Source organism: Glycine soja, chromosome 18 (assembly GCF_004193775.1).
Source record: "Glycine soja cultivar W05 chromosome 18, ASM419377v2, whole genome shotgun sequence".
In the NCBI taxonomy this organism is placed as follows: domain Eukaryota; kingdom Viridiplantae; phylum Streptophyta; class Magnoliopsida; order Fabales; family Fabaceae; genus Glycine; species Glycine soja.
The window spans coordinates 14,004,060-14,018,893 of NC_041019.1; the positions used below are offsets into that span (position 1 = coordinate 14,004,060).

Sequence of the window (14,834 nt, forward strand, 5' to 3'; positions counted from 1 at the left end):
TCCAAAAACGTAATTGATTTTACATATTCAAGTATATGGACTGTAGGTTCAAAAACCTAACTAGTTTTACGTCTTCAAGTATATGGGCTACATGCCCAATAATCTAACCAAATTTTCATTTTCAGGTGTATGAACTACATATCCAAAAATGTAACTATGTGTTACATCTTCAAGTGTATAGACTAAAAGTCTACAAATCATTCGGTTTTGGAAGCGTGTCTTATTTTGACTTAATTGAATCTTTTTATTCTTGTCAATAATTTCTTTGTCTCCCATCCTTTATAGACTTACTCTTGAACCTCATTATCATTATCATTTATTTCATTAAGCGCTACATTATATGCAAATACATTGTCAACATTGGCTTTTTTTCGGTTCCATCCCAGGTCGATCTTGAGATTTAATTGGCTCATGGTGAAAAACAATTTGGGCCCTTTTACTTTTAAGTATTAGAAAATATAAATATACATTATATAAAAAAGTAGGCACATTATTTCATTAAAAATTATATGCTTTCTTACATTAAAAAAATAACATAACATTAATAAATCTCAAAATGATATATCACATTTTTTTATTCAAATTATTCTTATGTTATCATCTATATCATTCAATTTATTCATAAAATAATTACATAACATAAATATCTATAGATAAGATAAGCATGACAATGGGATAAGTCGGTGATAAGTTTGACTCTCCAATCCTTGTAATAGAGAGGATAGGTTCACATTTAAAAAGATGATTTAATTTTTAAATCCATCTTCATCCCGGTTGAGTTTTACAAATTTGGGTAAAACTGTGAGGAACCCATCACATTCTTTATAACTTTAATTTAAATATATATTTATAATTAATTTAATTTTATATTTTGTCTCTCAAAGAAAACGTTTCAGTTTGATCGTTATTGTTTATCATCAACAAAATATCGTTTCATATTTTTGTTTTTCATTAATACACTAATACTTAGTTTTTTCATTTATAATTTGAGTTATCGTTAGTTTCTTATTTTGTTAAAAACAGAAATATTTTAAGTCTATTATCATAGATCAATTACATGTTGATATATCATAGTGAGCTAAAAATGCATTCAGTATGGACTTATGAAGGTAATGCATAAAAAATAAACTAACAACCGATATAATAATACTTTTTAATCACACATCACATCTTAATTTGACGAAAATAAAAATAATTTTAATTTAGTTATTAAAATAACCTAAATAATATAAAATAAATTATTACAAAACTATATATCTTTTTAAAAAAATTAAGTCCTTTTTAGCCATGGGCCTTGTGTCGTTGCACCTCTGCACAGAGCCAGGGCCAACCTTGGTTCCATCATATTCTATTCATGAAAAAATTTGAAATATCTTTATTTTCACTAATTTCAGGTACTTGAGTTCTTTTGGAACTAAAATTTATAATTATGTTAAAGGAATCTTTCAACATTCTCGTAACCATAATTTGACCATCTAACTTTTTAGCTCATTTTCTTAATTGAGGTTTTTTTATCTTTGGAACCAAGGGGTTTACTACGCTTTAGGCATGTTAGAGACTCGTTTTGCAATATTATAGTGTCCAACATGGACATCAAATTTCATTGGAGCTTTAGCGGTTGGTACATATGATTTAACCATTTTTTTGGTAAATCTTTTAGATGAATTATCTTTTGAATTTTTGGTTCACATTGTTTCATCTGAGGATCAGGATGATAATTCTTTTCAACTAATATCTCTTTTCCAATTGCTTATTCTCTCCCCATAATGTTGGGACAACTGATTCAAAATAACAACTGACAAACTAAGTCATGTATAAATCTTTATAAATGGATATTCATTCCCAACATTCTTTTAGGACTCATCTTTGTGTGATACAACACATCTACAAATTCTCAAATGGGAAATATTAGACAGCTCACCAAAAAACAATTTCAAAGGGGAGAGCTAATTATAATTTGTTGTTGTGATGCAAATCAATACTTGTTATAAACATAAGAAGTAAACTTGCATGTGTAATTTGGGAAATGTGTTCCTAGTCAAATTAATTGAGCTAACAATAAACATGTGACCATTTAGTTGATGCATAATTTAAAATCATGAAATATATAAATGATCCACAAGGTAAGTTTATTTGTCCACAAATATCACCCTGTATTCATTTTAAAAATAAAATGGACTAATTCCCAATTTTTTCTAGTGATAGCCTAACTATCAACTTTCCTTGGGAACAAATAGTACAATAGTACATGAAAAATCATTGGATTGAAGAATATTCTGTCTCTTCAATGTGTATCCACAAGAATTTTTAAATATTTTTCGCATCATAATAGACTAAGGATGACCTAACCAATCATGTCAAACAACATATTTATTTTGATTCGTAAACTTCTGGTTTATGACAATATGCATTTCCATTGTACTAATATATGTGTAGTGTGTGAATCATGCAGGTTTTGATGATGCCAAAAGAATTTACTTGATAATGGTTGTCATCATCAAAAAGGGGGAGAATGTAAATCATGCAGGTTTTGATGATGCCGAAAAGAATTCACTTGATAATGATTGTCATCATCAAAAAAAGGGGAGAATGTAAATGTATAAATACAAGTTTTTGATGATGCGAAAAGTATAATCAAACAAGATTTTTTCAAGAACCATTCAAGGTTAAGCAAACAGAGATTTCTTCAAGATTAATTCAAGGTCAAGCAAACAAGATTAACTGTGTAATCGATTACCAGTGAGAAAACTTAAGAAAAACTTCTTGAAAAGACACATCTCTTCAAACCATTTTTGAAAAGACACGATGGGCCTATATATATGTGTGTCTGACTTCAAAAAGTAAGAGAGAGATATTCTAAGAGAACTTAATTGTCAAATGCTCTCTCAATAACTATTGGCCAAACACTTGCAAATCTATTGAGAATTCTTCTAGGATCTTCAATTTGTATCATCTACTCTAAAGGAGAGAAATCTTTCTGTTCATCTCTTGAACTCAGTTGTAATCAAGAGACGGTGTGTCTCTTGGATTGTGAGAATCTTGAATACAAGGGTGAGGGATCCCAAGGTGTGTTCAAAGTCTGTAAAGGATTTACAGAGATAGTAGAAAATCTCAAGTGGGTTGCTTGATGACTGGACGTAGGCACGGGAAGTAACTGAACCAGTATAAAGTGAGTTTGCTTTTCTCTCTTCCCTTATCTCAATTATTTTACTACATTTTACTTTGTCTTGTACAACATTGTTAAATTGATTGCTTCTTTTTTTTTTCTGCATTCTGAGCCTATCATATATCATTTAAAAGGGGGTCAAAATTAGTTAGTGGAAAATTTTGTAAGATTTAATTCACCCCCCTCTTAAGTTATTAAGGCCACTTGTCCAACATAGTGCAAACCATAAGAAAAAGTTCATAATTTTTTAAATACACATTTGTATTTTTGATGTCCAACTTTGTTCCTCTAGGCACAATACATTAGCTTGCTTGGAACCTTCAATTATACTTCTAGTACCAAAAACAATACTAGCATTGACTACTCGCATTACAAAAAAGGAATTTTTTTATTATTCTTCTAAGTAACATGGACTATAAATATATTTGACAAAATTTTATTATTCAATGTGAATTGTTTTTTGAAAAATATATTTGAAATGTACCAATCTTACAATTAAAATATTTATTGTCTTAGAAAAACTTACATAAGATCCAGTACCATCAAAACATTAAGTAACAACATTCTGCAAATTATAAATTCAAGAAGATAGTATGAGATAATTTATTTCTTGAAATTCTTTTCACTAATGTGATGATCCATGTTTCACATTACTTTTCCACTTTGGATGGAAAAAAGTATTCTTAAATATTATTTTATGATCACGGCCACAACCATGATCATGACCACATGATTATCTATAAGCATAATAATTAGATATTATTGCACTCACTTCTAAGAATGGAGTAGAACCAACTAGATAAGCCTTATGATTTTAGTCATTAACGATGAATTTCTTAACCACTTGACTCGACTCTTTGGTTTCCAAAAATAGTATAGATCGATCCCAAATCCACTATGGATCTCATATTCACCTATAATTCAAATTCATGCAATTTGTTTTGTAACGCTATGAAATTTTAATAACTGAAAATAAATGTTTGATGCATTTCTTTTATTATTTAATTACTTGATTAATTTGGATTAGTTAAAGTGTTGTGTGAATTATCCTTGTGTAACTGCTTGGTGTGGATGTTAGGTTATGTGGAGTTTATGTTGGAAATGTGTGACTTAAAGTTTGACCCAAAAACTATTTTGGTAAAATAGTGATCTCGGATTTTTCAATCGTTGGATCACCTTCAAATTTTGTTTGTCAGCTTGCAGCCCACATCTTCACGTTTTGACCGTTGGGATTTGTGAAATAACATCTAGAGAGTTAGATATGACCTTTGCACAGAAGCGGTGAAATATGTTAGAGCAGGGATTCACCCAGAACTCGCCTAGGCGTGTTTGAGTAGGGCTAGCTCACCTAGGTGAGCAAAATTTCACTCTGGCGATGCTTGTAGGTTACAAATACGACCAACAATGAGAAAGAACGCATTTTTCACTCACTCACTCTCTCTCTCTCTCTAAAACTCTCACCTAAACCCTAGAACCTCTTTCTCCACCACCCACGACCAGGGGTAACCGCCACAAGCCGCTGCTGCTTACCACCGAACCACCACACAGAGAGGAACACTTTAATTGAAGTGAAATCTCCAAAACTCAACTCGAGGATTTGATAGAAAATGAATCCTTCGACCCTCCCTTTGCTATTTCTTCGAGGTAATCGTGTTTTCTATGTCTTCTCCTAGTTAGTTTGAACCTCTCTTAGTATCTTTTGTGATTTGGGTACTATTATTGGATTTTTTACACTTCCTTTGAAAAACCCTTTTAAAATGAGGCATTGTAAAAGTTGCCTTTTTATACAATAGACTTTGTTTTTGTGACCATTGTTGAACCCTGATCACATTGGCGTGATCGGAATTTCAAAATGACGTCTTTTTATGTGGATTCCAAAAGACACACCATTTTATTCCCTTTTAAATTTGAGTGGGTATTTGACCTCGAATGTTAATATTGACCTTGTCTTTGAAATCTACACTAAATTTTCTTCGATTTGGTATATAGAGCTCTGTGTTCGGACTAACGGACGTGAACCTAAGATATCTCAAAACAACGTCGCGAGGAGTTAATGGGAGAATATAGATCATGGTTATCAAACTCTCTAGTTAACTCGTTAACTCTTACGAGTCCAGTTGTCCTCTGCGAGTTAACTCTTGAGTAAACTCTTTTTTAGTAGACTCTAGGTAAACTCTATAAACTCTAAGTAAACTCGGTAAACTCTCGAGTTTACTACCGAGTCAACGAGTTAGTAAGTTAAAAAAATTAGACCAAAATGTAAGTCATTTTTTATTGTTTTCTATTTAGCATTCAACATACCTTCATTTAGTGTGTTATTCTCAAATACAAAGTTCTCACCTTTAATAATATCAAACCCCTGTTCTCTAGTAACATCAAACCCTTGATGAAAATGATCTACCACTACTATAACCCCTACAAGTTATGGTCTAGTAGTAATGTATTATTACTAGACTTGGTTATTTAAATATTTTGAACTTTATGATTTATTATTTTGCTTTATTATATTGTTGAAATATTTAATTAGTATATTATTTATAGATATTTTGTTATTATTTTTATATGAAGTAGGCTCTTACGAGTCTACGAGTTGAGTTTACGAGTCGAGTTTATAGAACTCTCACGAGTCTGCGTAAACTCTCGAGTTTGATAACCTTGATATAGATAGATGAGGGGAGTTTATTGTTTGTTTATGGTTTTGATACCATAGTTGGGATCAAGGAACCCAATTATGGGGTTGCATGTTTGTCCCTATGCATGTTGGTTTTCAAGAAAAACTGTGTTTTTGACTAATGGAACACAATATATTTGTGTTTGATGAATGAAATTGAGAATGATGTTGTTGTTGTAATGATTGGAATTTTCGGGAAAAATCTTAATTATAGAGGTGAATCTGCCCAAAATTTTATATATGTTCTTCTATTTACTTTATTAAATTTTAAACATACATAAGAGTTTGTTTTGTATACCATAGTTCTCCTCTTTAATTTAAAATTTTCCCTAAAATATTAGTCTCGTAGTATTATGGATTACTACTGTATGAGATTTGTGTTGTCTAAAGACTTGGGGAATGTGAGTATCAAAATGAATCTATATGCATATATGTGGAATGCAATTGATTGTCGATGTTGATGATGACATTGAGATGAGATGATATTGTTGTTAATGATGACATTGAAATGAAATGATATTGATGTTGATGATGATATTGAGATGAAATGATGTTGATGTTGATAATGTCATTGTGATGGATGTATGTTGTGTATATACATGGGGGGTGCAATGACCATATTGGATATCTCTGGAGAGGGAAGGAGGGTTTAAGAATTATAAGCATCCCTGAAGAGGGAAGGGGATTGCTTATAATTTTTAACTATCCAAGGTTAGTGCATTGATAGTGCCCATGTTTCATATTACATAATTGCATGGAAATAATGTAAATTTTTCACTAAGTACATGTGGTTTTTCATGAGGAAAAATGCAAGTACTTGGGGGAATATCACTCAGTTTAAAACTTCCTTGAGACTCATGCTGATCACCATGGGGGGAGTGGCTTGTGCAGGAAAGGGTGACCTGATGCCTAGCTTTCCTAAGTGAGAGTGTCATGTGGATACGATTAGGCTATTTTCAGACGAATGGTACCACATTGCATTTGAGAGTTGAGTTAGGTGCATGTATCATTTTGAGCATAATTGATTTGAATTGTGGAAAAAGTTGGTGACTAGTTTGTCAAGGGTATGTTGAACTGATGGATTTTTGAGAATGACTTTGGTTGTTGTTATTGTTTTCTTGCTAATCATTGTCATGTGATGCTTGTTAATCTTTTATAATAAACTCGATCATCCTTGCAATTTTGTATCGTGTGATTGGTACCTATGATGACCACAAACCTTCGTTTGTGGGAGCAGATGAGCAACAATAGGCAATGTTGGAGCCGCCAAATCGACATGATAACGTTGAAATTTATTTTGAGCGAGAGTTGTATTTTTTTATATCAATTTTCCCTTAGTTGGTTCCTTGATTATTTTTTTATTGGGCATGTAAATCCCAGGTTTAGATATATCTAAAAACTAAATTCTGTTCTACCATGTGAATGATGTATAATGATTTAATATATATATATATACACACACACACATGTATTTTTGCATTTTTGGTGAGTGTATATCGCAAAAAATTTATCCCCATTTTCATAATCAAATTCATAAAGATTTCATTTAAAATTAAAATTATGCATCTTAAAATAACAATAACGACAAGGCGGGTTGTTACATGTTTTACTACCTTTTCCTTCATAGATGGAGGTATCTAATATCCTATTTTATATGTAAATACTTTCAGCAATTTGATTTTACATCAGAAATGATAATATCTCTCATCGTATTTTCAAAATAAAATATATATTATTACATATAAAAAATAATGACTGATTAACAACATCAACAATAATAATATTAATATTCCAGTTATCTTCCTTTTATTCTAAAACTCTGGCACAATAATAATTTTTTCATACCATAACAACACCGTAACATTGGAACATCAATTAACACTAGAAAATAAGCTTCTATATACACACACATATGGTTAATATAAAAATAAATATATAATATAATTATGTAAGGTATAACCATGCAATTTAGGAAACTCCAATACCTGAACGTGCACATCAACCACGTATCAATCTACCTATATTTATACCTCATCATGATTAAAATACAAAACTTCAATACATGCTACAATTATAAATCTGTTTGCCAATTTCAAAGGAATCTGAAATCCATTTAGGTCACCTCCAGTGTAATTATTTCGTGCGCACGGGATTGCGAACACCACTCAAGAAATTTCAAACAAAAAATATTGCCACCAAATATAATATTTAACGGAGTAACTCAACTATTCAACAATTATAATCTAGCATTCATGAATATTCAACGTAAAATTTATATATATTGAATCAGCGCGATATTCAAATCCAAATATCAGTTTGCTTCTTAAAATAATATGAAAGACAATATTACTTATTACTTCTGGTGGTAAAAGAATTCAACGTACGTAAATCTCAAGGTCAAGGACATATATATGTGAAATCAAATTATAATAATGATCATATATAATATATGCATCCAAAAGCCTAAAAGGAATCAACCAACCATTTACTATATAAGTTATAATTTTATTTGATCGAAGGTTAAAAATGCACTGTGCATACGAATTTCCAAAGAGACACCGAATATCAACAATGATAACAAATAGATAGAATATTTTTATCAAATGTCATGCAGTACACCTTAATTTAAGGAGGTGTAACATGGAGAACAAATAATCAAGAAACTTAAGAAGAAAATTCTTTTTCACTTTTGTATTATTTTTTCACTTCCCGTGAAAAATATTATTCTTCTATTTTTAATTTTATATTATTTTTTCACTTCTAGTGAGAAAAAGAAAAAATATTTTATTTTTACGTTTTGTATTATTTTTTTACTTCTAGTAAAATATATAAATTCTTCAAATTTCTTTCTTTAATAAAATCTTTGAGACATTTACATTTTTTTTAGAATTTATTTATTTGATAGTGTTTTCAGGATAATTTTTCACATATACATAAAGAATATAGCAATACCAAATTAAATTGAAGAAATGTGAATTCAAAAAGTATGATTTTATTTGATAAAATTCTCTAGAAGGTTTTTCTTGCGAGTTGACATGCCAATAGAATAGAAAATATGTTCAATGGAGGAAAAATGATTATGCTGACAACATGTTAAATATAATATGACTCGAAGAAGAATAATAAAGAGAAATTAATTAGAGAAGAAGAGAGTTTAGAGAGATTGAGGAGAGTGATAATTGTATGTATTAATTTCAAGAAAATATGTAATTACAAAAGGATAAATACAAATAAAAATAATTAATAAAAGATAAAAAGACATGAACATCCAAGGATTATTCATAACATATATTTCTTACATATTTTTTAAATATATTATTTACTATCAGTTGAATTTTTGTGAATATTATAATTTTTTTGTGACTTTCACTTTTTATTGATGAATCTAATACATGATTTTATAGTTTTGAATATTTTTTAATTAATAGTAAAATGTGTGTTGAAAAAGTATGGTAAATAGTGTTGTTATAAAAAAAACCAATTGTCTTGTATTTTTTATATTATTTTCTTTTCTTATTATTTATTTTAAACCAAATATCCTGAAATCTCTATTATCGTCTATATTCAGAGACGGGACTAGGTTAGGATCCACTGGGCTTATTTCTTTCTTTCTTCTCACTTCCAAATTCATCATTTAATGTTTTCATAGCATATAAGTCAAAATCCCAAAGGATACAACTAGCTGCCCAAATATAATAAAAAATGATATGTCAAAGACCTTACATGGGAGAATTAAGCCATAGGATGCCATACTTGTTTCCTGGGGATGGCATAAAGTCAAACAATATCATCACCTAATTCATCACTATCATCGAATCTTTACGTTGATTTTCTATGGATATTTTTATTAACAATTTTTAACTACCATGGTTCATAAATTAATAAATTATATCAATAAGGTCTAATATAGTGGTTAGATAATTGAATTTTTAAGCATACTAACAAAAGTTTAATTTTATGATTGTAGTACGGAAAATATTTTATTAGGAGAGATAAAACTCACGTGATCTCTGCGTCTCGAGAGTTACTTTCATAATTTTTTACTACGATGTCTTGCTTTTAGAAAAAAAAATGAATTAATTAATAAATTATATATTACTCTCTCATGAATGGATAAATAACTTGATGATTCATTAACAATGTGATACGCCCAGAACAATTTCAAATGAGCCTAAAATGTGGCAGACTTTACTTGACATTATATGTAATTAATTAATCGAAGGATTAAGATTAACAAATGGGAAGAAAGATAAGAAAAACATAATATCGGTCAAATATGTTGAAGATTTATGTAAAATTTAAAAAATATTAATTTTATCTTTATGAAATTTTTTATATTAGTTTACTCTAAAATAATATTTTTGTTTTCCACGTAAGATCAATTGCAATTGAAAATCCTTCTACCATGCACACACCACTGACTCACCAACAATCTTTTTTTTTTCCTATGCGTTTAAGTACGTCCTTCTAGCCGGTTATAGAAACCTTTCTCCATGATGATGTTCACACCCATTGATTGAACGAGTTTTTGTTCCATACTTTTCTTTCCAGCCAATTGAAATTCTCGGTGCAATTCAAGATTGATTTATTAATATTTTTCGATTCAGCCAATTAAAATTTTGTAAGTTTGATATCCCACATTTTTTTTCTTCCATTACTTATTGTTGAATTGTATCAATTTTACTCTTGATTGGTTTTATTCAATTGGATTTCTCGCATAGTTTTCTTTTGTTCAACGAATAGCACAATTAGAATTGATTTTATTTAACAAATAGCAATGCCATGGTTTTTTTTTTTTCAATTGGAATTGTTTTTCCAGATGGGCAATAGGTTTTACAGGAAAAATATAACAAAGAACAAAAAACTGAAAAAGGTTAACAGGAAATTGAACGAGAATATTTTTTTATCATTATTGAACGAGGATATGAAAGTGTGCATGGGAGAAGGGCTTTCAATTGCAACTAATCTTACTTGAAAAACATATCGATTGAGAAGAGAGATCAAGTGATATACTTAGTTATCTTTTTAAAAAAATTTGGAGTAAAATAATCTAAATTATTAGATATGATAAAATTATCAAATGAGATTTGATATAAGTCTTACACCAAATGTAAACAAATCATTACTAAAAATATGTCTTTTTACGACGCACATTCTAAAACGATTATGCGAAATTGTCTTAGAATGTGACGTGTTAGCCATTTTGTAATTAGGGAGAATTTTTTTTCTTTTCACCACTTACATTCTAAGACGAGTTTGTTGAATCGACTTAGAATGTAGGATGGTGGCATTTGTGTAATTACGTGAAACGTAGACGACAACGGTTTTATCTAAAGGACCGTCGTCGATTTTCTACCAAAAACTTCTAAATATTAACCCTATAGCTATTTAGCGCGCACCTCGCTAAACCTCACCCAGAGTCATCATCGATTTTGCCTTCGCTGCTCGCTTTGTGTCCTCAGTCCATTCATCCACTCACTGGTCGTCATACCTGTGTCCTGTGTATCGTGCCGGCATTGCGTGTGGCCATCGTCAACCAGGTAAGCAGCCATGCTCCAAATCGTGCAATGCTATTGTGTTGGACAACTAATTTGTTATTTGAGCAATTGATTTTTGCTCTTTGTTACAATGGTGGGTCCATATGTTGTGGTAATTTGTAGAAGTTCGATGAGGCAATGGGTATGCCTAGGCTTTGACAAAAAATGCAGGGCTTGTTTAGGAAGCAAATCACAATGTTAATAAGTTAGAATTAATATCTGCGAGCATGTTCCTCAAATTTTCCATAATAAAGTACCCATGTTTGGGTATCCTAGTTAGTTTGGTTATCATGATACTATGTTTGTGGTAAAAAAAGATGATAGCTAGTCTTGTTGTGCTGGAGGAGAGGGGTTGTTTCTAATTGGTTCTCTTGAATGGTAGGGGAAATGGTGGGGTTGTGTGCATGGCCTGTCTAGGCTGTTCGGTGGAACTTTGCTTTTGCTTGCGGATTGTACTTATTGGCTAGGTGTCACAGTGTTCTTTTTTATCCCAATCCTTTAAAAAATGGGGGGTGGGAGGTATTGAATGGTGATTCATTTCTTTCTTTGTCTGATAAAATTACTACAACAACAGTAGCCTTTTCCCACTATAGATATTTTGCCTCTCTGACAATTATTCACTTAGCTCCTTTGGAGGTGGCATGCAATTTTCTTTTGTTTTCATCGTGATTTTATTACTTTACCTCTTTTTCTTTTAGTTTTTGTTAGTAATTTTCTTCTAAAAAATTCAGATATTTAAATTTGGCACTAAAGTACTCTAGTGACTAGGAAGGCAAAGTACTCCAAGCTGCTGCCAATTGAAGTTGCTGATAGCAAACAACCTTTACAGAAGGCTATAGTGAATTTGGATGATGTTACAATTATCATATCTAAGGTTTCATTTCATGCTTGTTTATTTTTGTTTTTTTTTTTCCAGACTTTGTCGTTAATTTTAGGGAAAAATTTTGCATGTTTTTGTAGGATGGATATGAGGATATCATCATATTAGCAGACAACTTTGCTGCATTTAATCAACGTTCACTGGTGCCAGTAAAAGTTGCTTCCGGGTCTTGGTGGAAGTATGCTAACAGAGCTGTATCTAACCAGATAAAGAGTTGTATCTTGGAAACATGTTAAGAAGTTTGAATTGATATCTACGTGCCTATTCGCCACAATAGAGTACCCATGCTTCATTTGTACATATGCTTTTTCATCAAGTTATTTGTATGATTATCTTTTTAAAAATTGAAACTCTCAACTAGTAGGCTTTATATTTAGGTGAGTGTAGTTAAAGGAGTTAAAAAGTGTGCCTTAAATGTCAAAATGGGATGAATGATGATGGATAGTAGAAGTGCCTCTTACATGTTTTTGTTCTGCCTCTCCTGTGAGTTATGCTCATTTTATATCTTAAAAAATGCTTTTACTTCAATGGAGATGCTCCAGCCAAGTGTCCTAAAGAGCAGGGAATTAGCAAAGCTTGGCCCATGAGAAGCCTAGATATTAATATGAACAACAGTGGCAACCCACGGATCAATTGCTGCTTGAAGCAAAATGGGTTGCGTGAAACATTCTAACTTGTAAAGTATTCCAGTATAATGGTGACTCTGATATATCATATTATTGAGGAAGAACAGTACCATAAAAAGGTGCTGGCCACACCGAGGATTGACCTGTCAAATCCCATACAATCAGAATTTAGAAAGTCACTAAAATAAGGAATTCAAAATTTAAAATATTCACATCGACTGAGATGATAAACCGGATAAATTCCAAATAAGGAAATATATAAAATACAATAATTTTGCTTGTAGTTCATCTTTAATGAGTTTTGTTATGGATGAAGCCTAGGACCCACCCGAATCCAAGTCCCACTCCTCTAAAATGTTTAGAGTGCAAACTAATACGAACAACGTATAATAATTTCTCTCTTTGAATCATGAACCTCTAGCGTAGAAATGCAGTCCATCCTTACTCCGTTAAATAGTACTATTGTCACCTGTGTCTCACATTACGCGCATTTATTATAATTAGTCTTTGGGTAAACTTTTTGACTAACTTGGCATCGCAGTGTGCCTTTGCATATACACTAACCTCCACTCATGAAGACTAGGTTCAAGGAGTTCAGGCTATGTATCTAACCCTCACACTTGAAGGCAAATTCATTTCTCAGTCTAGGCCTATTAGTCCTACAGAGTTTGGACCACCGTTATCAATACTTCGAATAGAACAAGTCTTTAATACCATTTCTTGAATCAATTACTCCTAAAGCTTATTAGTGTGTTTGTTTTATGGCGTTTCCATAGAAATCCTACCTGCACAAAGCATTCATGTTCAATGAATCCGATCTGAGTTGATTCACACCCTAACTTGTGTAGGTAAAAACAACTTAGTCATTTTTGTTACATTTGTGTGAAATGTGTGTAATACCATATCATGAACTAATTATCCTCAGAATTTAAACTTTACCATGAAAGCATATCATGCTTGTATGTCAGCTGAGAAGACCCTTTATCTGTGTAATTTGTAAGCTCCATGAGACGCTGCAAATTGGTGTTAGTTGGCTCCTCTATCATTGTGACTTCCTCCAAAATATCATGGTCTGTTCCAGACTTTTCTATATTGAATGGTTTTCCAACATCAGTGCCAACATCTTCAGGCCACATTGAAGAAAGGACTTCAATGTCCATGTCCTCAATACAGTCACTCTCCATCTCGCAAACCATTCAAAGCTAACTGATAGCAACCAAATTTCTTTTCCACAATATTCAACTTATGGTTTGAACTAGGTCTTCCTTCAATCCATACTACTTGAATCACAAGAAGCAATGCTGAATGGATAAATTATTGTCTTTATCTATAAGCCAGAGCACTAGTGCCACCTGCAATCTATTATGTGTACATGAGTCTCTTGCAAGAAATTGGAATAGATATATAATAATAGAAATTAAGTTACCATTAAGGAAAGGGGGAATTCAAAAATAAGAAGTTAAAAGCCAAAGTAGTACAGTCAAATTAAAGTAATCACACCAACATCAACAACTTAACTTTAAGCAACCAAGAATAGAAGAATATGGAAAAAGTTAAAAGAGATGAAGCAAAATGGTCATTGATTCAATAAAAAAAGTGAAGTACATATCACCCTACAGATAAATGGATTGTCTCTGACAAACAGAATTGTAGTCCAAAGAAAATATATAATATATAGTATATAAAATATGTCAAATTCTAAGAATAAAGTAGACATTAATCCTCTTCTCTCATTCCATCTTTATACTTTACCATATCATTATGCACAATGATTCTCTTAAAATAAAGGGCTCTAAGTACTAAACAGTTTATTCCATGGTTACTCTACAACCTGATGGATGCCTGTCTCTAGAATTAAACTTCACCATTAACCTCAAAATTACAACTACTTTATTACTAGGGTATCCATAATCATAGAACCAAACCTCTAAACCTTTTCATAAGCCAAAAGAGT

At 31.3% G+C, this 14,834-nt stretch overlaps 1 long non-coding RNA gene across 1 annotated transcript; it reads left to right on the forward strand.

Annotated features, from left to right (window-relative positions):
* Window positions 1–11,131: 11,131 nt before the first annotated feature.
* Window positions 11,132–12,723, forward strand: LOC114394776. The gene is made up of 3 exons (XR_003662838.1): window positions 11,132–11,377; window positions 12,106–12,248; window positions 12,335–12,723. It is a non-coding gene; the product is annotated as an uncharacterized LOC114394776 (long non-coding RNA).
* The last annotated feature ends 2,111 nt before the right edge of the window (window positions 12,724–14,834 follow it).